Below are 25,218 nucleotides of genomic sequence, written 5' to 3' on the forward strand. Positions count from 1 at the left end.
CAAGAGTCCGCAGGATTTCCAGCATCCCCGCTACTCGGGAGCCGCCGAATTATACAGTAGGTGAGGGGTTGGGTGGGAGCTTTGGGGCTGCGAGCAACTACTCAGATGCCATCTTTGCTTGTTAATATGGGCACCTTTAGGGAAAGTTGATGTTTTATGTCAAGACAAGATGGATTGTTGGGTGAAGCTCCTTTGCTCTCTTTCCTTTTTTTTTGCACACTGCACTTTAAATAAAGGTCTGATGTTTACATGTGTTTTATCTGGATATGTTTAATGTTGTATTTTATGACTAAAATTTAAATTACCTAGACTTAATTTATGCGGTAAAATTCAATAAGAATAACTCAGTATAAATAAGAGGCAGAATCCGTGGTATTTGAGGTTTTAAAAGGGGATTTATTCCTTACAAAGGAATTGGTTCGAACCAGGCAATCGGATTCCGTCACCACGAAGGTTCGGGAAGGGATAGAGCGATACTTTATTGACAGGTTATCATATATATAGTAAATGCATTACAGTGAAGACAGATGCAGAAGGCGTGACAGCTGAGAAGAGAGATAAGAATACACATACGTAATGAAAAAGGCGTTACAATAGGCGTGCATAGGGGCGTGTACTAGAAACGTCATTCTGAGGATGACACAGGTGGGTGGATCCATAAGAGAATCCTGCAAGGTCAACAGAAATACATGGCAGATATGCGCGTGCAGCAGCATGACGTGTGACTGACGTGTAACTGGAGGGTGAAGGGGACTTGACATTTAGCCCTACATGAGGAGACAGAAGTCTGGGATGTCAGAACAACCTAATCCCAAATCGTATCTAATATCTTGTGTTTAAGGAACTGTATTATCTGGAAGGAAAGGTCTCTCAGGCAGAGGCTATCCTATACTGACTGCTAGTGCGTGTATAAGTGTCTACGTGTCTACATGAGATGCGAGGGGGCATGGGCCTACCATGGTAACAGGAGCCATGAATTACTTGCACGGAGACAGTAAGGCCGGGCCCTTTGCTCTGTAGCTGGAAGGATGTTTACCTAAACTACTAGACAGGAATGCATTTCTCGAGGAGCGGAGCAGATAACTTGAAGGCTGAATACAGTCTTGGCAGGAAACAGGCCGGGCCAGGCACCGTTAGCAGCGCAGTGAGTAAGACAAAGGTCATGGATACAGATGCAGGTCCAGGCTGGAGCATTCAGAGGCAGAAGGCAGGAAAAGCTCGATGGCAGAATTCAGGGCCTAACTTGCCAGAGCTGAAAAACGTGAAAGGTACACCATATAAAGGCGGTGGCAAGGCATACTTAGGAACGGAATATTCGACCCATTCATGGCGGATCTGAAAGAGGACATGTTGACGTTGGACACAATTGTATTTGCGTCTTCATAGCTTGAAGTGGAGGGAACATACATGTACTTGTAGCATGTACATGGAGCCGTTGGGGTCTAAGATAGGGGACACAATTGATCATAAAAATTCATATTTCCTCATTCCCTCCTTGTCCCCTACGGACCCTTCATGAGATATCGATCCTCAGGAATCCATCAATCTGTTCATGTAACATCATTTGCTCTTCTTTCTTCTTACGGAATTTTGAATGAGAACTTGAACGTGGAATACATGATGTGGCACACAGGCCGCAAATCGCTGGTCCACATTGTAGACACAGGCAGCAACTGAATACTATGAGAAGGCCAATACCTAGGAAGGATAGGACTTTCCATCCCCAGGCTGACAACACGCTCCAGAACCAACCGGACCACGTCCAGGTGCCTGGATTTTGATGTATCTGGCTTGCAATCTTATGAAGACGAGTTATGGCTTTATATACGGATGGCGCGTTTTCTGGAATGAAAACACAGCAACTTGATCCGATGACTCTACAGGCTCCACCCCTATCGGCCAGGATGACGTCAAGGACAAGACGATTTTGGAGAACAACAATCCGCATCGCAGACTGCTCCTCTGTTAAGTTGCCTAGGGCAGAGGTAGTTTCATTCACTACTGCTTCAAGGGTTCTGGTTAATCTACGTATCAGTTTACTATTAGAGACAACACCTATGTAGGGAAAGAGACCTTTATTGAAGTCTGTGTATTGTTCCCATGCTGTTTCAGTGTAGTCGACAATCGGGAGATCTCTCTGAGGTCTATTGTGTACTAGATGGGTATTTCTATGATAATCAGGAGGGGCTAGGAAAACAGGCGGCAGAAGGAATGCAATGTAACAGGTACCATCCCAATCTAGAGGTAAACGTATATATGCGGTATGACCACAAATGAAGTAGGAATGACAGGAAGCTCTAAATGTAGACTTGCCTTGGTCACTGAATTCGATCACAGTAGTACATTTACTATGACCCAGGTGTACTGAACCATTCTTTCTTACACATAATTCACCTTTGACTGGTAATACTGACATAGCAGGCAAGACTAGTGCAGTTTCAGATTCAACATTTAGAATCATGAGGTTAAGTGTAAAATTACCTAACCCATATACTTCATTTTCTAGATCAGTTCCTGTCCTTTTGGGAAGTCCCTCCTTGTTAGGGTAGCAGGCTTTAAGCAAAACTAAGTTCAGGTTTCCCCATACTCAGTTGCTCTGGTAAACTACGGTATTTGAATCTAAAGAATTAATCAAACTAAACCATGCGCCACAGGAACCATTGTGTGTGAATGGATACGGAAAGAGGGGCATAACTCCCTTGTATCTCTGGTAGGGAGGGAGTCGGCCACATATCCAACAATTTGTAGCGTTGTTGGCCTGATGGGAGTGATGTAACATACTAATGAATGTGTTGTTGCGCAGCGCAAGTCTGTAGGGCAACTCATGTGGAGGTAATTCGCTAAAAGAGTGTTCGGCAGTAACATTGGAAGCAGAGTGTGCACGCTTGAAAATAGGATAGTATATGTGCAACAGTATACTTGCAGCAATAATCAGAAGATTTAGAAAAAACATAATCAACAATGTCACTATACAGTGACTATGAAGTGATTTACAATATGCACGTTTCTCGAGCTGTTTCTGTCTCTCTCTCTCTCTATTTCGGTCTAGAGGATACATGTCAGAGACTAATTTAACCGATTCACCTAGGAGAGGACTTAAACAATCAAATTGTCTGACTTGCTAGACCTTAGTTTCAGTTTATAGTCCTGAGAAGCAGTTTTCTCTGCCAGGGGGAGTTTTGAGTCAGTCTGTGGAGGAGGGCAGGGCTGAGAGTTCAAATCAGAAGGTAGTCCATGAAATTTCTTGATATGGCTCGAGTGTAGCCAACCCTTGCGACCCTCGATCTTCACTGCTGTCCTCGTGGTCAGAAGTACTAATTTCGGCGTTTGCCAGCGAGGCTCCAGCGGGCTCCTCCTGTCGAAATTTCTTATAAAAACAAAATCTCCGGGAACCACTTCATGGGGCTTCACCTCGGTGTTGTCGGGAAAGGCTGCAGCTACCTGTGAACGGCAAGATTGTAGTGCAGACATCAAGGAAGCAAGGTAATCTGTCAGCATATTACAATCAACATCAGTGATTTTACGAGGTATAGGCGTCCCCCACATATTTGGTGGCCTACCGAAGACCACCTCGTACGGGGATAGCCCTGTTCGAGAATGTGCTATCATTCTCATGTAAAAGAGTGCAACTGGTAAAGCTACTATCCAGTCGACGCCTTTCTCTCTACAGATTTTAGAAAGTCTAATTTTCAGAGTCTGATTATGACGTTCCACGAGACCTGCTGCCTCGGGATGCCGGACACAGTGGAATTTCCATTGATAGCCTAACAGGAGTGAAATGTGTTTCATTAGCTCGGATGAGAACGGCTGACCGTTATCTGAGTACACGATACGGGGCAAACCATACCGTGGGAAGAATTCACGAACCAGCTGCTTGGCAGTGGTCGGGGCAGTGTAATCTGAGACTGGATATGCTTCTGTCCAACGAGAAAGTGCGCATACAACTACGAGGACATATTTGAATCCTCGACATCGTTCCATCTGGATATAATCCATCTGGAGGACTTCACAAGGGTGATCGGGAGGTTGAAATCCACCTTGCTCTACAGGAACGCCTTTACCTGGGTTGAACTGACAACAAATCATGCAAGTACGCACTTTCTGTTTGGCTGCAGCTCGTAAGTGTTTATTAAACCAAATGTTTTGAATACTGTCTAACATAGCTTTCTCTCCTAGATGCGCTGGACTATGTATTGTGTTAATGATAACTTGAACCATGGAGTCGGGGAGAAACCATGTAGATTTTCCCTTCGTCATCCATCCCTGATCTGTTTGGATCCCTCCTAGTTCAGTCCATTTCTTGATTTCCTCTGGTGTAGCATGTGTCTGTATGTCAATCACATCAAGGGCGGGATCCCTAACTGTCATGCAGTGTGTCGATGTCGGAACTATTGTCTTTGTCAAGTCAGTTGCATGAATCCGATTCTGTGCTGTTTGCTTAGCTGTTCGGTCTGCTAGGTCGTTACCCTGGGAAATGATATCGGTGACTTTTGTATGGGCCTTGCACTTCATGATAGATATCGTAGTAGGCAGATGTATAGCATCTAACAGAGCTTGAATGAGGGGACCGTGTTGAATGTTGGCACCGTGAGAAGTCAAATAACCTCTCTCTCGCCAAAGGACTCCGAAGTCGTGTACAACTCCGAATGCATAACGTGAATCTGTGTATATGTTAACTCTCTTATTTTTGGCTTGAATACAGGCTTGTGTCAGAGCGATGAGCTCTGCTGCTTGAGCTGATAATGTGTCAATACAATTCGTTTCAATAACTTCGGTGTCTGTCGTGACTGCGTAAGCGGCCACTAACTCTCCTATACTTGTTCTCATGCATGAACCATCCACATAAAATGTCAGGTCTGGATCCGGTAATGGAATGTCTGTCAAGTCTTGTCTGGGTTTCGTCGTAATAGTAATGACTTCAATACAATCATGTGCCAATGGGTCTGTTCCACTTAATGGCAAAAGTGTGGCAGGATTTAATGTACTACAGCGTCTGATTTCTATGTGTGGCTGAAACAATGTTAATTCGTAACCTGTCAGTCGTGCTATAGTCAAGTGCTGAGTCTGAGTTCGGTTTAAAAGAACTTCCACGGAGTGTGGAACTTGCACTGTCAATTGATGTCCTAATACTATGGAATCGCTTTGTCTGATCGCTAAAGCTGTTGCTGCGACTGATTTCAGGCACGTAGGCAGAGCCTGGGCTACTGGATCTAATGTGCTAGAAAAGTAAGCACACGGTTTGTGTGAACCTGCTTGTTCCTGAGTGAGTACTGACAAGGCAGTACCTTCGCGTTCTGTAACAAAAAGTGTAAAAGGCTTACTGTAACATGGTGTCGCTAAAACAGGTGCTTGACATAAGGCTTTCTTTAAGTCTTCAAAAGCTTGTGTATGTGCCTGAGTCCAAGGGAGGACAGTCGAAGTCACTGCCTCCTGGGTTGTCAACTGAATGAGTGGCTTTACTAGAAATGCATATTGGGGAATCCATTGTCTACAGTACGAAGTGAGACCTATGAAGGCCCGCACCTCCTTTTGTGTCTTGGGTGGTGGCATGTTTACAATTGACTGGATGCGGTCAGGTGTGAGCTGTCTCCCCCCTTTGGACAGCAAGTGCCCAAGGTACACAACTTGCTGAACACAGAATTGCAGCTTCGAAGGGGACACCTTGTGCCCCTTGTCGGCCAGAAAATGTAAAACCGTCAGTGATGCTTTTTCACATTCGGGCTCGCTTCGGGCGGTGATCAGCAGATCATCGACATACTGAAGCAGGGTAGTGTTAACAGGCATGTGGATACTGTCAAGTTGTCTTTTCAGTGCTTGGCTGTAGATGCTGGGGCTTTCTGTGAATCCTTGAGGTGCGCGTGCAAATTTGAAGCTTCGTCCATTTAAACAAAATCCGAACAAATATTGGCTTTCCGGATCGATTGGGACGCTAAAGAAGGCGTTCTTGAGGTCAATTACAGTAAAGAACGTTGCTTCTGAATCAATAGCTGTCAATAATGAAGAGATATCTGGAACCACAGGATATTGTGGTACAATGCATTTATTCAATTCGCGCAGATCAATAATTAATCGATAAACTGGGGGTGCATTCGGATCAGTTCGTTTAAGAATTGGAATAATAGGAGAATTACATACATTGGAGTCGGTTTCCACAATCACTCCTTGTGCAATGAGCTCGTCAATGATTTGCAGCAAAGCCACTACAGCATCTGGAGGTAACTTGTATTGTCGAATTCGTGGTAATACCACTCCCGCTTTGAGTGTGACTCGATATGGTGTAATGTGCATACAACCTACATCAGTGGGGCCTTGTGCCCATAAATGTGCAGGGACATTCTGTAACCGGTGATCCATGTCTCTAAATACGTAGTGACCTTTGAAGTCACGCAAAAATAGTCGTACCCCTTCCGGGGAACAACATATTACAGCTCCTAGAGCTTTCAGTGTCTTTATACCTAACAAGTTTTCTGGGCATGATTTTGTAAGCAATAAATCTGTAGTCCGTGTCAATGGACCAACTGTAACAGGAATAGGTTGCGATACTTCGTTAACAATAGGCTTTCCTGAAAATCCAAGTGAAACATTCTGTGAGCCTGAGAGGGGTGCCCCTGGAACCTCGTCGTGACTTATAGTTGTTCTGCTTGCCCCTGTATCAATTAAAAACTTTCTGTCTTTCCCTAACACTTGACTATGTACATAAGGACCCTCTTGATCTACGGGAACCTCAATAAGAGGCAAGCCAACCTCCCTCTCTAGGCTGTTTCATGTGTATCGCTGATAATCGGGATAGTCATTTTGTGCATACTGGTACATCTGTTGTGTCGTGTTTTGTGTTGCGGCAATAGGCTGTGACTGTGGTACCGCTACGGTCTGTTGTGCAGCTTGCATAGGCTGTACATTCTGAGGTACTTGTTGTTGGATCTGATCCTGTCTAGGTGGACGTGGTCTCTCCTTGGTTTTACCCGTAGAGATATTATGTTTCAGAACTGCGCAATCGTTTATATAATGACCTGACTGTTTACAATAGTTGCATGTCCCTTTTACAGGAACCGCTGAATTACTGGACTGTGTCGCACCCTTTTTATGACTGTCAGCTGGAACTGACTGGGCAACGAGCATTTTCATTTTCGTGTCTTTCATACGTCTTTGTTCGTGTTCTTGTTCTTCTCTAATTCTATTCTGGTGATACTGTAACATTTGTAACATTTGTGACGGGGTATTAGCTTGCCAAGAGCTCTCTACTTTCAATACTCTGTTCTTAACCTGAGGCAAGGAATTCTCGACTAATTTTGTTACAAAAAGATGTGGATATGAATCGCTACTTGCTTTCAGGCCGCTATTAATACCAAAACATTTTTCAAATCGGGAATAAAAATCACTAGTGTCTTCATCGGGTTTCTGTTTGCAAGCTGAGATTGCTCCCCAGTCCTCCTTTTTCGTAGTTAATAAACGTGGCAATACTTGTACTAATAATCCTGGTAATGCTTTAGTTTTGTCCCCAAGCCCTAGGCCTGCAGTTCGGGCATTTTCTTCGTTTTCTAATGCTGTCCAATCAATCTTTTGTTCTCCCACCTCCCACTCTTTTTCTTTGAGTTTCTCGTAAATACCGGCAGGCAATAATACTTTCAATATTTTCATAATGTCAGGATAGGTATAATCACCCATGAGTAACATGTCTTTTATTTCACGGTGGAAACCTGCTGGATCTCTGTCATGGCTGGGCACTAATTTTTTCATTTCCAATAGTTCTATTTTAGTTATAGGCGTGTACACGAACACGCGTCTAAAAGTATTATCATCATTTCTAACTGGGTGCACTTCGCGTAAGGGATTCTGTCTGTCTATGTAATACGTCTTTCTTTCCATGGAGGGAGCTGGATCAAGCTCTGGACACAAAAAGGCACTATATCTGTGCTGATATTCTAGAATTACTTTAATTAGATCGGTACCTAGACCTCTCCATTTATTCATGAGTAGTTCTATCAGTATATCAGGTAGGGGACCAGGATCGGAGTGTTGGCCTTTATACAATATAAGGAGGTGTTGTATCATGTACGTACCAGCTAAACGCTGTTCGTCTGGTGAAAGATTCAAAAACGTATGTACTAGCGCGTCATCACTATATTTATCAGAACTGTCAGCCCATTGTACTGCTGACCTGGCTAATTCTTGTTCATCCATAGAATCGAGTACATGGTACCCCATTCGTTCTTGAAGTATTTTATCAGTAGCCTGAAATAAGTGCTCAGGGGTCTTTGGATTTGACATGGCTGCTTGAAAAATTCTCTTACTTTCTGGACGTATCGGACGTAATGAATTATTAAAGGATCTTCCTTTACCTACATAAGCTATAATTTCTCTAGCTGGTAGTTGTAATTGTCCTGTTGTCATTTCTAGGTGTTCCTCCTCCCCGGAGGATTCGGTCTTATCTGCCTCTATTTCTCTTTCAGGCTGTTCTCTTTCACATATTTGTTCTACTGTTTTTCTGATCCTTCGGTACATACTTTCTATACTATTCTGTTTATCAAGTTTTCCGTCTGCTATATTCTGACCCCATTTGTTAAGTGCTTTCATTTCTTCCGGGTCTACACCTGGCCTATCTCTGTGTCTTATCAGGCAGTTTATGAAGAAGCGTAACAACAGTTTTTGCGTGTCCACTTTCTGGTATGCCATGGCCTCGCCAATACTTTCAGGACCTTGCCCTGTTCGGACAAAGTGATATATTTTGTCTAGATGATCAATCATTCCTGGTAATATCATTAAATAGTTCGCAACTCGTCGTAGACGTACTGATGATAGCATCATTCTGTCGTCTTTACCGGGTACTGGATCATATCTACAGTCTGTAAGAGGCTCTTTATATATGTCATAATTCGCTGTTTGAGGGGTACGTTGGTGTGCTAAATCCCTATAAGTCAATCGACGCGCTGATGGCGGCGTATGAAAACTTCCTGTCGCACCTACTGAGGTGCCAGGTCCAAAAGGATTCGTTGGGTGTAAGGTAGGAAGAATAGGTGCAGGAAGGAGTGAAGGAACGGGCGGAAGGTTTGGAACGGAAGGAGGAGTATGTTGCTGCAGAGGTGGGGGCAGATTATCTCGGGGTCGAGCGCCATTTGCAGGTGGCGTGCGTGGCGGCGGAGTATTAACATATTCGGGGGCTACATCGTCTAAATAGGAAGAAAGGAAAATGTCCTCTGCGGTCTTGGGGTGCAATTTAGTCGGAAGCAATGGAGGTGGCAGATCTTTTGGTACTTCCAGGGTGGCCTTAGGTAAACCCTCGGCCAGAAGAGGATACATACCATTCATAAGAGTGTTTCGTTGCCTGTCTACTTGTTCTGCTTTTACTCGGATACCTTCCTCAACTAATACGTTTTCTCGGGCTTTGTCTGAATCCTCCCTACTTTTCTCTTCTTTTCTGAGCGCTTCCTCTATGCGTCTGTGCGATTCTTTACGCCATAATTCAATGGCATCTTTCTGTGACTGTCTGGCTTTCTTTTTCCATAATGCTTCTTCTACTCTCATGATGCAATCTGCATCCCATGTCCCAGTAGTGGGCCATCTCTGATTCTCTGCTAAATCCTTGGTGTAGTCCACCCATAAATCGAGATATAATACGGCATCTAGGCCATGTTTATGGTACATAAAGTACCCTGGAGTGTCCCTAGGTGGAACGGGAACGGCTTCCTCGAGTATCCCTTTTCTAGTTTTTATCTGTCTTAATTTTGAGAATAACGGCATCTTAAACCTTGCTACTTGATTCTTACTCGGACTTGAACACAATTAATACAATAAACACAGTAATGAAGATCGAACAATCACTCATACCACGACATTTAAAACATATTAAAACATTTTAAAACGAACAATGATAATTAGAATAAAACTAGCTAACTGCATAATACTAGATGTACTGCTAAACAGTACAGATACACTGCTGAAACAGTGCAGACCGGATCTGTGTACCCAAACCCGTCTTGACCGGCACAAACCAATGCGCACGTCTAGAAGCGTCCCCAGCAACGGTACTCACCGGGAAGCACGGAACGGAACAGAAGGCCTCGGAAGTCTGGACTGGACTAGACCAGACTGGACTGGACTCGACTCGTGACTTAGTTACTTCGGAACTTCGGAACTTGGTGGGCCTCTGTATACCTCGGATCTTGCTCTCTCAGCTAGGCTCTGGTCGGGATCCTCCGCACTCCTCACCGCCTCGTCTGGGTGTTGATCGCAGCCTCAGTCACCCCCGTTGGCCTGAGGGAGATACAGGAAATCCTGCGGGTACGCGTAGTTGTCCGTCCGGCTGTGGCAGGAGACCGGGTCTGCAACGCACCTCCGGCGCGTGGGGTGGGGGAGATGTCCCTGTTCGGGCGCCAATTATGTGGTAAATTTAAATTACCTAGACTTAATTTATGCGGTAAAATTCAATAAGAATAACTCAGTAAAAATAAGAGGCAGAATCCGTGGTATTTGAGGTTTTAAAAGGGGATTTATTCCTTACAAAGGAATTGGTTCGAACCAGGCAATCGGATTCCGTCACCACGAAGGTTCGGGAAGGGATAGAGCGATACTTTATTGACAGGTTATCATATATATAGTAAATGCATTACAGTGAAGACAGATGCAGAAGGCGTGACAGCTGAGAAGAGAGATAAGAATACACATACGTAATGAAAAAGGCGTTACAATAGGCGTGCATAGGGGCGTGTACTAGAAACGTCATTCTGAGGATGACACAGGTGGGTGGATCCATAAGAGAATCCTGCAAGGTCAACAGAAATACATGGCAGATATGCGCGTGCAGCAGCATGACGTGTGACTGACGTGTAACTGGAGGGTGAAGAGGACTTGACATTTAGCCCTACATGAGGAGACAGAAGTCTGGGATGTCAGAACAACCTAATCCCAAATCGTATCTAATATCTTGTGTTTAAGGAACTGTATTATCTGGAAGGAAAGGTCTCTCAGGCAGAGGCTATCCTATACTGACTGCTAGTGCGTGTATAAGCGTCTACGTGTCTACATGAGATGCGAGGGGGCATGGGCCTACCATGGTAACAGGAGCCATGAATTACTTGCACGGAGACAGTAAGGCCGGGCCCTTTGCTCTGTAGCTGGAAGGATGTTTACCTAAACTACTAGACAGGAATGCATTTCTCGAGGAGCGGAGCAGATAACTTGAAGGCTGAATACAGTCTTGGCAGGAAACAGGCCGGGCCAGGCACCGTTACCCGCGCAGTGAGTAAGACAAAGGTCATGGATACAGATGCAGGTCCAGGCTGGAGCATTCAGAGGCAGAAGGCAGGAAAAGCTCGATGGCAGAATTCAGGGCCTAACTTGCCAGAGCTGAAAAACGTGAAAGGTACACCATATAAAGGCGGTGGCAAGGCATACTTAGGAACGGAATATTCGACCCATTCATGGCGGATCTGAAAGAGGACATGTTGACGTTGGACACAATTGTATTTGCGTCTTCATAGCTTGAAGTGGAGGGAACATACATGTACTTGTAGCATGTACATGGAGCCGTTGGGGTCTAAGATAGGGGACACAATTGATCATAAAAATTCATATTTCCTCATCAGATTAATTACAGGACGTCTTTTGTTGATGGTTTTATTCCAGTACCTCATATGTATTATCATCTCGATGGTTATTATGTACTGTTCCTTTGTCTTTATTTATTCCCTGATCATGGAGGTGGTATGGGTGGGAGGGTGTTATATGTGTACTGTATAGTTGGAAAATGTGCAATAAAGATTATTATTTTTTTTTTTAAAGTAAATATACCCCTAAATCTTTTTCATATGGGGACATGAAGGCACCAATGAGGAATTTTTCCAATTGCAATAGCTGTAACTTTCAGTTACTATTCAATTTCTTTATTCAGCACAAATACTGATATCATAAAAGATCATAAAATATATCACCAATAAATATTACATTTAAACACAATAAAAATCAAAAACAGTCAAATCGTCCCTGTTAATTTGCTCTACAGTGCAATGCTTTTCATGGGATGTTATAGCACCCCAAATATAAAGTTCAGTACTAGAACATACAAAAGGATACTCCAAATATATGGAGTGCAGTGGTTTTAAAATCCCTGATATTTTGTGCAATGAAAATTGGTTTTAAGTAAGTCTCCTCATACCTGCATGAAACCCACATAGTAAGACAAAGTGCTACGTGATTTTTGTCAATACACCATCACAGGAAATGGGGGGGAGGGTCATACTGGAAGGACACTTATTCATATCAAGAAAGGCACCCAAGTGATGAAGAGTGCCTAACCGCAGTCTGCATAGTACTATACGGTGCTGGATATTGGTTACCCAAATCAGATATGATTGGCAGCCATCTGGCAAATTTTTCAATAATCATGTCATAACTGTCTGCTTCCTGGATTCTTCACACATTCTTTGCTCCTCTCTATAATTCATAAAAGAGGTCTTAATTACACTCTTCTCAATAAAAGGGCTACTTTTGGGGTCCCTCAACAATAAACTAAAAGAATCATTTATATAGGACAACCAGGGAATCTTAAGAGCAGGGTCTATAACGAGGCAGTCTAAGATGATAGACTTTGTAAAACTGGTTTAGTTTTTTCCCCCAAATTGACTGCGATAATAGTTAGGTTTTTAAAGCTAAATTGCCCTCCATACAGTGCAGGTCAGTTCCTTTAGGAGCTATAAAAGATGATGCGGATCTAGGTACACTCAACAAACATTTGAGGAAACAAGTCTTCTCTGTCTAAAAGGATTTACTGAGTGTATAACCCCATAGCCCTCCCCTATAGGTAGCGGTTGATACACCTTTTCTTTTTTTTTTAGGAATTTTATTTAGCGCGAACTTGACCCGAAGGTATCGGAGCGATTTACTTGAGCACCAGTTGTATTACAGATGGACACATTCATTTTATGTTAGGCGCGGTAGAGAAAGTGATTTGCCCAGAATCACAGGCTGTTGAGCGTCCCTGCCGAGCCTCGAACCTGGTTACCCGGCTTCGAGGTTGACCGCTCTAGCCATTAGGCCACATCCTCTCCCTCTTGCATTATATATTTCAACAATCTCCTTAACTGGCTGACTACCGGTTTTATAGGAGAACCTAAATGCTCCCTCACATATTCAACTCAATTTCAGCTGACTATTTGAAACTTGTTGCGCCCATGATCCAGTGTTTGAAAATAAAATCCCCAGATAAAAGGAGTTTACACTAGCAATCGGGAACCCTCAATATAAAAGGTCCTGCACTTGTGCACCTTTTTCCCACAGACCATTGTGAATGTTTTTACTTTATTTTTATTCTCCTAGATGTCATGAAATACCCAAAGGGGTCCATTAATCTATGTACGTCGACCGGTGTCCTAGATAACAGGACGGTGTCATAGGCACACAGTAATTTTGCCTCAGATATGATGTAATTATCTTCAACCCAGTTCTCCAGTCTTTGTAGGAGGACCATTCCCATCAGTTCAACTGAGGAGTCTAGGAGGAAAATTGGCCGATAACATTTCGGATCAGGTTTGTTCCCTTTTTTAAAAATGGGGATTATAGTTGAAATAGCCCAGGAGTGAGGGAGATCGAGCCCTTAACTGCTGCACTGAGTACCCTAGTCCGAATGGGACCCCATAATTCCCCCTGAGCTTTAAAAGCATCTATTGGCACCCCATCTGACCCTGGTGCTTTCCCTCCAACACTCATACTTATGGCAAGAAGGACCTCCTCTAAAGTGATGTGCAATGGGACCTGAGACTTGGTACTCTGCCCATGATTTGTCTATCATATGGAAATCAAAAATACCCATAAAATGGGTCACCCATGCATCACATGAAACCAGTGAGGTGAATTCAGGTAGAGTGTCAGTTTAAACACAAAAAGGGGCATATACTGTGCACCAAAATATAACCAAATCTACTGTCTCAGTGGCCTGAGCCAAATTAATCTAAGCCTTATCTTGCAGTGCCCTCTTCCTGGCTGCAAATGCCTGCTTATAATTCTTGTGAAGGTATCTAATAGCTGAGCTATCCTTAGGAGAAAATTAATCTAAGCCTTATCTTGCAGTGCCCTCTTCCTGGCTGCAAATGCCTGCTTATAATTCTTGTGAAGGTATCTAATAGCTGAGCTATCCTTAGGAGATCTATGAAGAGCCTCCCTTAAAAGTTTAGGGCCAGATGTAGGTAAATCTGAAATACCGATTTCTTAATAGTGAATTTTACCGATTCGCTATTAAGAAATCGGTATTTCCTATGTAGGTAAAGATTCGGTAAAAAATACCGAATCCTTAATATTCCTTATTACCGAATCGGTAATAGAGATTCGGTAATAAGGAATACATACTCATTCATTTCTATGGGCTTGGAGTCCCATAGGATTGAATGTGAAGACATTCACTATTAGCGATTCGGTATTACCGAATCGCTAATAGCGGGAGCACTTTCAAGGGTGCCAGGGTGTCAAAAGGACACCGTGTTGCACCCCTGAAATGTGCATGTGTGCCCATGTGGCGCACATACATGAACTAAGGACATGAATGTGTGCCACATGGCACTTAACAAAAGACAAAAAAGTGATTTTTTAAGGGAAATCGGTAATTACCACCAACTTGAAGTGGTGGTAATTACCGATTTCTTAAGGCTCAAAATCACTCTTCAATGTGCTTCCTACATTGCATTTAAGGAATCGGTATTACTTATTCCTTAAATGCAAGAGCAATAAGGAATCGGTATTTACGGATTCCTTATTTACCGATTCCTTATCTACATTAGGAATGGCTAAATACCGGTCGGTGTCACTGAAATTTAACGGATTTCGGCGTTACCGACCGGTATTTAGCCACCTACATCTGGCCCTTAGATGCCTGGGAGCATGAATGGTCAAACCACCCCTGTTTTTCTGCCTACCAGATTTAATGGGTCTTGTAAGTAATAATTTTAGCGTCCAGGTGACCTACCCAAAGGCATTCAATATCCCGACATGATCTACCTCCTCTTCTAGACAATAGCTGAATTCAACAGAGTTCAAAGTTAACAATTCTTGTAGTACTTTTCATGGGTCATTCCCTGCCCATTTAATCTGGACGCCATTAGGTGCAACTGGAATGAAACTGGTAACAATAAATGTAGGGATCGGTACGCTGGTACTCACACAGCTACTTTTTAAGAGCATATGGTCATACTTAAAAGTCAGGGAATTCAAAACTTTCCTATAGTCTTTGTGGTAAAAGTAAAGAGTTCTACCTCACATGGCATTAATTACTCCACATACCTGTCTTGCCGGTAGAGGGTATTTTTGGATATTCAAATCACCCAACCAAAGAATTGTGTACTTTAGAGTGAATTGTCTGCAAAAACTCCTCCAGACATGCATCTTAGGCATACACAACAGAGCTACGAGATGAATCAAAAATGTTATTGTAGAAATTAATCACCACCAAATCAGTTCTACATTTAAATGATAACCAGACTAGTTGTGCATAGGATAGAACAGGCACAACCGTCCTGGTGGTGACAGAAAGTTGGAGACCAGGATCCACAACTCTTCTTTGGCCCACCCTGTGGTAGATGACATAGCTCCCAAGAAGAAAGATGTAAACCCTTCAAAGTGTATAGGTTCTACGCACTAGGTCTCCTGAATACAGATTGCATCAGAATCTAAAATAATACCACCCCAATGTGGAGAGTTCAGTTTGCTTCGAAGCCCACACACCCTCCAGGTCAAAAATCCACATTCTCCCATGCAATCATAAACATAAACTGGCAGTGATGGACCAGTATGATCATAAACTTCCAGACTAACAGGCGTGATTGATTCATTTAATGGATTAGAGTTGGGGACCCCAGGGTTAGATGGACACTTAACACAGTCCGACATTGGGATAGGTAAGTTAGCAGGGCTTCTTGTCAGAATTAGATACTGCTTGTTCAGCTACCTAGTCAGTTGCAGGGCAATTACTTGCTCAGGGCCTGGTTACGGACAGTCATAATTTCATTGAGGCAAGAAGGAGGTGCACACTTGCTTTAACTAACATAGTTTGTCCCAGCTGATAACCAGAGTTGGGAAGGGATGCAAGCGATGGCTGGAAGGATGGCTTATACAAATATCTCAAAGGGGGGGGGGGGGTAACATCCTCTGCTCATGATGCCTTAACAGCTTTCTCACTGTTGTTGGGTGATGTAAGTTCATTCATTGCCAGGCAATCTCCTCGGATAGTCTTAGGTGAGGGGCCAATCCAAACAACCCTATGTACTGTTAGGATCTCATTTCTCTCTGCTGGAGTGAAGTCCCTATGTACGACGAGCCAATGTGTGACTTTGTTATGAGCCTGTTCCCCAGACTTCGGATTGGTGGGCTTTAGTGGTGGAACTTCTGCCAGAACCAGCACATATGGGCACACTTAGTGTTGTAGTGCTGGGAACCTGTTGTTGATAGTAAAGAGGCCAGCTTTCCCATGGCTTATAGCATGCAGGGGGGACCGGTCCCTCCTGCACTGCCTCAACAGTCTTCACACCATCGCCATTGCTCCTTCCTGCCTGAACGTAAGGAGTTTTCTTCTCCTTTTGTGGCAAGGTGGCTACCATGCTTGACTCCCCCACACCCCCAACTGGCCCCCAAGGTTTGCATCTGCAGATGTATGTGGCTACACCATATTGGAAGCATTCTGCTCACAAGCCGACATTCAGTCTCTAATAAGGTTCATCATTTGGGCGTGCGTGGCAACCAAACTTTCTTCAATTTCGGTAAGATGCTCTTGCAGGATTTCAGCAAACTTCCCATAAATCTCATCGAGATTCAAAGCTCCCCCGACCCCCACCATCCTGATTTTCCCCTTACCAGCTCTTCGTTTCGGCTGTTGGAGTGGTTGGGCATTCTGCTGCTAGGCCTTTTACCTTTGGCAGTGGTTTCCAGGAGGAGTTTACACTGCCTGGACTCTGGAATGGCAAACAAGTGCAAGGGTTAATCTCTGCCACTATAACCCCATTCGCAGTTCCTAAAGTACTATGAGTAGCCACCCGCCAGTATGCCTTACTGGACAGTCGTTCTCGGTTGTATGTCATTACTACGCATTCCGTTGCAATGCATGCCTTTACTACGTATGCGTTACAACGAATAACATTTACCACGAAAATGCATTTACCACGCATATCGGTAAAGGCTTTTTCGTGGTAAATGGTTTTTTTTTTTTAATAATACCCTTGTGCGACCCCGCCCCTTTTTCTTCTAATAAATTCCCCTCCCCTCAACATTAAAAATGTTTCCCTGTGCGATTCCCCCACCCACAAACCCTTAAATTCTCCCCTTCGCTACACGTCCCCCTCATTAATTACTTAAACTAAATTCCCCCTTACCTCGCTACGTCCTCTCTTCTCTGGAAGCTCTTCCGATCTGCGTCGCACGTCGCACGTCGCGAAGAGGAAGCGGAAGTGTCTTCCGTTTCCTCTAATGACGGTACGACGCCGATTGCCTCCACATCGATGGAATCAGGTTTGGTTTTTTTTGTGGGGGGGAGACCCCCCAACCCCCCTTTTGTAATATTACCTTTAGCACACATGCCTTTACTACGTATCTCGTAGTAAAGGTAAGCGTGGTAAAGGCTTTTCGTGGTAACCACGCAATCGTTGTAATGCATGTGTGGTTACTGTTATGCGTGGAAACGGCCAGTATTTATGCTTGTAGGCCTATGTAGAGGCAAAGGTTTCCCCGTTGCCTTGCTCTTACCCATGGCGTGCTATAATCCTGATACAGATTTCCGACTATGCTGATGTCAAGGGGTGGCCCACCCTTAACCCGGGCAGCAGGACATCTCAAAGCACCTAATAGCGCTAATCCTTTAGTGCAATAATATGACGGGGGCCACCTCCTTGGGCCCACAGGATCTTAGGATGTGTAGCCCCCACCCAAGGATCACCTCCAACAGTCCTTGCAGCCCCCTCGGCCTACTGGGGTGCCAAAGTAACAAGGTGCCTATGGTACGGCACCGGACTGGCCCCGCCTTTCATCCAACAGCCTGTTGGCAAGTAATGCTGGTAGTCAGGGAACACCCAGACAGCAGAAGCAACAGGAGGACTACTTGTCAATAGCAAACAGAAGCAAGCCATGGCAAATGTTGTCCACTTACCTCCTCCCCCTAGTGTTGCTGGAGCCGCCGCCTCCACCCACACCAGGTTGTAAAAGATGGCAATAGTAGCTGAAGTTGAAATTATTGCAGCATAATATGGCACGGCATGACACACGCTGCCCTACCGCCCGGCTGTACACCTGAAGTCGCACGTCTCCACGAGTGAGCCAGGTACAGTGGCAGCCGACAGAAAAGCAGCAATGGTGCTGCCATAGCTGCAGTGACATTAGCCTCAGCTGGGCCGGACACGTCGCCCACAATGGCCACAATGCACATCACAATGCAGGCTACAACACCGGCCACATCACAATTAATGCGGAGCAAACTGAGCAAGAGGAAGGCAAGTGGCTTGTGGCAAAATGAAGGAGCCTCAAAGGGCTAGAAGATTAGAGAGCTGGCTCAGCCATCAGATAACCCCCGACGTCCGTGATTCTGTGCGCAGTGCAGCACTTCCATCATGTGATGCATGTGGGCGGGCACAAGCATAGCATCAGAGGGAAGAGCTGCAACGTTTTTATGGCATAATCTGTCCATACAACAAACTTTAAATAGGACAAACAAGACCGAAAATAAAGGTTCAGGTATGTCAGCATCGAAGTAGGATCCAGTGCAAGGACGCTACTGCCCCCCCCCCAAACATGTCTCAGACCTGCAATTGCAGCCTGTGTGTTTGTTTTAAACTGCCCTTTTGACCTGGCAAGATAAACCTGCTGCCAGGCCTAAACCTGTCTTTTTATTACATATGTCACCCCTAGGGTAGGCCCTAACAAACCCATAAGGCAGGTGCAGTGTATTAAAAATGCTGGATAGGTACTTTTAGGTTTTACATGCCCTGGTAGTGAAAAATTATCTTAAATCCGTTTTTCACTACTGCTAGGACGACCTCTTCCATTGGATGAGATTGGGTTACTTTATTACATTTAATGAGTGATACCTTTCAATTGGGAGCTAGTGGGGATGGTGAGTTTGGTGTCTAACGAATTGTAATTTAAAACCCTCTTTAATGGTAAAGTTGGATTTTAAGTCACAATTATGAAAATGCCCCTTTTAGAAAGTTAGCAAACACAACAAGATGATGGACGGAGTGCTGAAACCTTTCAATCACTCACCTAGAGTCACAGATCTGGGCTTAATCCATGGTTCTTTTGCTCACTACGCCATCCCAGGTTGGACCCACCCATATGCGAATCAGTCTTGACCCTGCTCCTCATGTGAACAGTCAAGCCTGAACTTCCAGGCCAGGTTCTCCCTAGACCGGAAACAAGCATCCTGGGACTGGTTTCGGGGTATTACCCCTCATCAGCCAGGCTAGCTTGAGTCCAGTAGCACACGAGCAAGGGACACACGTCTGGGCATACCCTCCCTTGGCCACTTAGGACAACCCCGAGTGGGACTGGTATGCCCAGAACTGGGTCCCGTGCTCTCCATGCCTCTGGAGCCTGGCTGATGAGGAATGAAACCCCAAAACCGGTCCCAGGATGCTGATTTGCAGTCCAGGGAGGACCTGACCTGGAAGTTCGGACTGGAATGTTCCTAAGGGAAGAGGGTCAAGACTGATTTGTATATGGCTGAGTTTAAACTGGAATGGCATGGGGAACAAAAAACGATGGATTTAGGCCCAGATCTCTGTACTGTTGTGACTGTTGTTCAACATTCTGTCCATCAATTGTTCTTTTTACTTTTAGAAAGTTGGCATTTTCTTGTTCCAACCATGTCGGATGTCCCCACCCTCCTACAGAAACAATGAGCAGGACTCACCTCCGTGCCCCGATTCTTTCCCTCTTTCTCAGCCCCCTGTCGAGTACGGGAGAAGACCATCTCAGACCGCGAGTATACCTTCTATGGACTGGCCCTTTAAGGAGAACGAGGAAAGTGAAGACCCCGCCCCCTTCGGAGACACAGTCCATGAACAGGAGCCATTTAACCCAGAAGAGGACGTCCATGCAGTGTGCGACGGGAACCAGGAAGCTGAGGACCCGGGCGTCGGAGGAGAGCGAAGCACTGCAGGCAGAGCGGAGAGAGAAGTTCCGAAAGACTACGAGGAGGACGCATCGCCCCGCCACGGCCTCGGAGGGTCGTGGCTCCAACAGGTGCGTTCACGTTTCTATGGGCTGAGACGCGGGGAGGGGCTACGGGCGCCTACGGGAAGAACAGACGTGCAGGGGAGAACCCTTGAAAAGAGTGGGCTGCCGATTCCTGGGTCTCCTCTCTGAACCGCTCTCTCTGGTGTTGGGATCTTCCCTTCCCTCACATTGTGGGTCTGGCGGTGAGTTATACCCCCACACTACCCCCCTTTTGTTACACAAGATAGAGTGAGCCCTGCCTCATATTGGTCTCTTCATTTTCCCATATATGTGGCGAGCCTGAAACGGAGAACGATACGAGGGGCCCAAGACTGACTACCAAAGAGGAAGAACTTCCCCAGCAGGCCACCGTACGTCTGAAGAGTCTCTACGGCTGCACTGAAATCCTTTTTCTTGTTGTAACGCTACATAAACACCCATTAAGCATCATTAACCTCGTCTGATCTCCTTCCTGACCCAGCTATCTTTGACAAGTGGTGGAGAATGCGGGCAGGTTAGGTCCTCCATTGGGAGCCGAAAATAGAAGCTCTACTACAGCATATTGTGGAAGGCCAAAAAAAGCTGGAATGGGCAGTAGAGAGACAGATGGCCTCCACCCAAGCTGATCGCGAGCTGATGAAAGACATGATGAAAGGACAATTGGACGTGTTACAAAAGTCGAGCGAAGATCCCGTACAGGGGACTAGCAGCCAGAAACTCTCAAGGAGCTATACCTCAGCCCCACGGTCGCATTACAGAAGTACACTACAGGGGAGGACCCGGATGCGTTCCTCCTGAACTGAGAGAGGGCCGCAAGGGCCTCAGGGTGGCCGGTAGCCAAATGGCCGTTTTTCCTCGCTCCACTTCTAACAGGCGAAGCCCAGGCTGCCTACCAAATTGCTAACGCAGGGGGTGTTACCCCGTATGAGGAGGTAAAAGCGGTCATGCTTGATCACTTGGGAATGGACGCTGGGACCTATCGAATGCGGTTTAGGAAAGAGAAGGGAAGCCCGGGGGAAAATCCCAAGACTCTTTATTTCAAGCTCAAAATGGCAGCTGATAAATGGCTCCGTCCCCAAGACAGAAGCAAGGAAGACATAATGAACTCTATTTATCTAGAGCAGTTCATAGAGGCACTTCCCATCACAACCCAATGCTGGCTCAGGCAGCATTCCAACTTAACCCCCGAACAAGCCGTAGACATGGCAGCGTCGTTCACCCGGGCTCAACCCCGCACTTACGTACCAGACATGGAAATACACCCTCGTACCCTTCCCCCTCCCCGAAAGCCGCTTCGACCGATCAAAGAGCCTGAGAAGGCCCGATGGCCGAAATCAGAGACGCTGACTTCCATGGGGCCCCAATGTTTTGATTGTGGGGACTGGGGCCACATTGCCCGAACTTGTCCAAAACGTTGTGCCGAAGAACCGATGGATGTGAACTATGTCCCCAGAGATCTGTTATTCACCGAAGAAGTGGGAGCCTGCTTCTATGTAAGTCTAACCCTAAACGGAACCCCAATATCTGCCCTCCTCGATTCCGGTTGTCGACAATCCGTTATCAGGGATGAGCTAGTAAAAGACAACCAATATCTTAGGGGAGGCCGGGTACACATTCGCTGTGTTCATGGAGACATTAAGGCATATCCCACAGCTAGAGTCCCTATACACGGTCCTGGGGAACAAGTCACCTTAGCTGTTGTTGGGGTACTTCCTCACTGTCCCGAGCAACTCATACTCTGTACTGATAATCCTAGGTTTCTCTCACTGTTTGTAGACAAAGTAACAAAGGAGACGCAAAAAGGGGACCAGTGCTATAAAACGAAACACTCACTGCTCACTCAAGAGCCATGGGAAATAGATCGGGATTTCAGGTGGGCGCAAAACAATGACCCCAATCTCACCACCGCTTGGCAACAGGCTCGTAACACCGACTGTAACACACAAACCGTGTTTCCCTCTTTCCGAGTAAACAACGGGCTGTTATACCGTCATGGTGACGATAAGACAGAGCTTCAGTTAGTGGTGCCAAAACCCTTTCAGGAACAGATTCTCTTCTTTGTCCACTCACATCTCCTGGCTGGGCACATGGGAGCACAGAAAACGACCCAGAACATCCTGAGACACTTCTATTGGCCTGGAATCCACAGTCAAATCAAAAAGTATTGTCAGGAGTGTCCCATCTGCCAAAAGAAAAACCCGCACAAACCTCCTGGGGTTCCACTACAGCCATTGCCAATCATTGGGAAACCCTTCGAGAGGGTCGGCATGGACATTATCGGACCATTGACCCGTTCATGTAGGGGTTATCAGTACGTACTCGTGGACTACTGTACCCGCTTACCCGAAGCCTTCCCATTACGGGCCCCCACGACGGCCAATATAGCCGATAAACTGGTTGAATACTTCTCCCGAGTCGGTTTCCCCAAGAACATCCTCACGGACCAAGGTACCCCGTTTGTATCGAAACTCATGTCTCAGGTCTGTCGGATGTTAGGCGTCGGACACATAAAAACTTCGGTATACCATCCGCAGACTGACGGCCTGGTGGAGAGATACAATGGGACACTGAAACAGACCCTAAAAAAGATGTTGACTGCTGAAGGGAAACAATGGGACAGGTTGCTTCCCCAGGCTCTGTTTGTCATCAGGAGACAGGTTCAGAGTAGTATGGGCTGTTCCTCTTTTGAGATGTTATATGGGAGGCAACCCCGAACCTTACTAGAAATGACAAAGGAAGCCTGGGAGAGACACCCTGACAACACCACTGACCTCCTGGAGTACACTCAACATCTGCGGTCACGGTTAGGGAAACTGCGGGACTTGGCTCATTCTAACTTAGAAAGAAGCCAAAAACAACAGAAACTATACTACGATAAAGGAAAAAAACAGAGGACTCTGAGTATAGGGGATTGGGCACTGGTGCTTCTATCCTCTTCTCTATCAACCGTTAAAAGCAAGTGGAAAGGACCCTACAAAGTGGTCGAGACCATTGGGAACACCACCTATCGCCTTCAGCTTAGCCCCCACCGCTTTCAGCTGTTCCACATTAACCTGTTAAAAAAGTGGTTAGCCCCCCCCCCCTCCCCACCCCTGCTACTACTCATCTAGTCCTACCCCTTCAGGCCACAACCTGCACACTTGAAAAGTTAGTGGTTAACGAACAATTGTCGACTACGAAAACAACAGCCCTCCTAGACATGTTAATGAAATCAGCCCCCCTCTTCTCTGATCTCCCGGGGAAGACAACATTGGTAGAACACCACATTGACACACCTCCTGGTACCGTCATAAGGTTACGGCCTTATAGGATACCGGCGGTCTGCGGAAGGCCGTAGCGGACGAGATAGCAAACATGCTACAGATGGGAGTTATAAGCCCCTCCCAAAGCGAATGGTCCTCTCCTATAATCCTTGTTCCCAAACCGGATGCAAGCATACGGTTTTGTATGGACTTTCGAGCCATCAATGCCGTATCCAAACTGGATGCATATCCCTAGCCAAGGGTAGATGAGCTCTTTGAACACTTAGGTGACGCCAGATACATCTCCACTCGTGACCTGACAAAAGGATATTGGCAGGTTCCCTTACGCGACACTGACAAACAAAAGACAGCCTTCTCCACTCCCGACGGGCTGTTTGAGTTCAACGTATTACCCTTTGGGTTACATGGCGCCCCTGCTACGTTCCAGAGATTAATGAATAGGGTACTGACCCCGCATCATGCCTATGCGTCCGTATATCTGGATGATATAATCATCTTTAGTCCTACCTGGGAAAAGCATTTGGAACACTGCCAGGCGATACTACAGGAGTTAGGGAGGGCTGGTCTCCACATAAACGCTAAAAAATCACGCCTGGGGTTTTCCAAGGTGAAATACTTGGGCTATGTATTGGATAACGGATGTATTGAACCCCAGGAAGAAAAAATCGAAGCCATTACAAACGCTCCCCTCCCGTCTACAAAACGAGAAGTCAGAGCATTCTTGGGACTTCTGGGATACTATCGTAGGTTCATTCCCCAATACGCAGAACTGGCCGCCCCTCTCACCCACCTCTTAAAAAAGGGAACCCCGAAAAGCCATCTCCAGGTACCGTCCCTATCGGTTAGAAATGCTTTTCAAAAACTGAAAACAGCCATCACACAAAGCCCGGTCCTCATGTCACCGGACTATTCACAACCCTTTATCCTACAAACCGACGCCTCTGACGTCGGCATTGGGGCTGTGCTGTCCCAAAACGCTGAGGACGGACGGGAACGCCCTGTCCTGTTCATCAGCAGGAAACTATTTCCTAGAGAGCAGCACTATCCTGCCCTAGAAAAGGAATGCCTGGCTATTATATGGGCCATCGATAAATTGCGGTACTAACTTGAAGGATCCAGATTCACCCTGTATACCGATCACGCTCCCCTAGTATGGATGAGCCGGAATAAAGGGAATAACCCACTCATCATGCAATGGTTTCTCGACCTACAGCCCTTTTCCTTTGAGGTCCATCACCGAAAGGGAACCCTTAACGCTAATGCCGACTTCCTGTCCCGTATCATCCCCGATCGGGAAGACTCAAGGGGGGAGATGTGTCGGCTGTCCCCACCCTCCTACAGAAACAATGAGCAGGACTCACCTCCGTGCCCCGATTCTTTCCCTCTTTCTCAGCCCCCTGACGAGTACGGGAGAAGACCATCTCAGACCACGAGTATTCCTTCTATGGACTGGCCCTTTAAGGAGAACGAGGAAAGTGAAGACCCCGCCCCCTTCGGAGACACAGTCCATGAACGGGAGCCATTTAACCCGGAAGAGGACGTCCATGCAGTGTGCGACGGGAACCAGGAAGCTGAGGACCCGGGCGTCGGAGGAGAGCGAAGCACTGCAGGCAGAGCGGAGAGAGAAGTTCCGAAAGACTACGAGGAGGACGCATCGCCCCGCCACGGCCTCGGAGGGTCGTGGCTCCAACAGGTGCGTTCACGTTTCTATGGGCTGAGACGCGGGGAGGGGCTACGGGCGCCTACGGGGAGAACAGACGTGCAGGGGAGAACCCTT

Source organism: Triturus cristatus, chromosome 12, assembly GCF_964204655.1.
Source record: "Triturus cristatus chromosome 12, aTriCri1.1, whole genome shotgun sequence".
In the NCBI taxonomy this organism is placed as follows: domain Eukaryota; kingdom Metazoa; phylum Chordata; class Amphibia; order Caudata; family Salamandridae; genus Triturus; species Triturus cristatus.